Source organism: Halictus rubicundus, unplaced genomic scaffold (assembly GCF_050948215.1).
Source record: "Halictus rubicundus isolate RS-2024b unplaced genomic scaffold, iyHalRubi1_principal scaffold0071, whole genome shotgun sequence".
Taxonomy (NCBI): Eukaryota; Metazoa; Arthropoda; class Insecta; order Hymenoptera; family Halictidae; genus Halictus; species Halictus rubicundus.
In genome coordinates this window covers 455,379-456,638 of record NW_027488612.1, presented here as the reverse complement: position 1 = coordinate 456,638, position 1,260 = coordinate 455,379, and the positions used below count along the sequence as shown (strand labels likewise).

Genomic DNA, 1,260 nt, shown 5'->3' with positions numbered 1-1,260 from the left:
CCAACTCCATTTACAGAATTAATACAGGGCACAAGAAAGAAGAATCAAACATTTTTCACATTACGAAGCTCATTCCAATACCAGAAAGCATCAACGACGATGATGAAGAAAATCATGAGGAATACTAGCAGACTTGTTGAAGGATTTTGTAGCCAAAGAAAAACTCTTTCCGCGGTGGGGAGATATAAAGTAGTACGGATACTACTTTACAAACCCTCTTGAAGTTTGTCGCGGGACGGGTAGGTAGGTTAGATTACAGAGGAGACGAGAAACACGTGCACGAGGATAAGAGAGAGATTGAGACGGAAAAGTATTAAATACTATTAGTAAGAAATATAGGGAAGAATAGGCCGTAAATGCCGTTTCTCTATTTATAGGTAATGGATCTGTAAATATTATAAATATTGTTTAATTATTGTTTAATAAATATCATCTCTATTTATAGTGAAACCCAATTTGGTTTATTCACCCACAAAACGCCACATAAAAGAAAGAGACATTATATATTGTTCATGCAAATACTCATATGTTCAAATTATTGATAAAACGAACGTCGAAAAACGAAAAACGAACGAGACGATAAAAGGACGAGCAGTCTCGTCAGGTCGGACACCGGAGAAAGACGTGTTGTTAATAAATGATTTAATGTTTTACGTCTGTTTAAATTCCTTACAAATTTTTAATTTTTTTTTAGGCGTGGGGGTAGCAAGCAACCCTTCGAGTGACCACTTCCAAAAAATTCAAGAACAATGTTCTGTTACCTATCTAATACGTACAAAAGTTTCAAGATCGTCGGATTGGTGGAACATAGTTAAATATTGAAGAACAAATGAAATTACGGTATTGTAAAGTAGGGATAGTACTATTTATTGGTGGTAGATTTGATTAACGATAATATGTATTTATTATTGATTCTAAGATACTCTGGCTACGATTCTCAGCGTGGCACTCTTAAGGCTCGTACAGACCTGAACATTTCGACGAACATTGCGCCGAACATCGCGCCGAACATCGCGCCGAATAGCGTCCGAAACGCAAAATCGCATCGAAATGAATGTCGACTTTGCGTTTCGTTCGCTGTTCGGCGCAATGTTCGTCGAAATGTTCAGGTCTGTACGAGGTCTTAGACTCCTTCGGTTTCTCTGCGACTTCCACTTAAAAGTCCCCAACACTCGCTCGGTCTTGAACCCAAAATCACAAACACCCGCTGCATCGCGCTCGACTGTGAAACAAGCATTAATTATATTTTTATTTAAACTT

General features: G+C 37.9%; 1 long non-coding RNA gene across 1 annotated transcript; it reads left to right on the top strand.

The window, feature by feature from the left end:
• Positions 1-289: 289 nt before the first annotated feature.
• LOC143363608 (uncharacterized) lies at positions 290-783 on the top strand. The gene is made up of 3 exons (XR_013083856.1): positions 290-377; positions 446-604; positions 695-783. It is a non-coding gene; the product is annotated as an uncharacterized LOC143363608 (long non-coding RNA).
• The last annotated feature ends 477 nt before the right edge of the window (positions 784-1,260 follow it).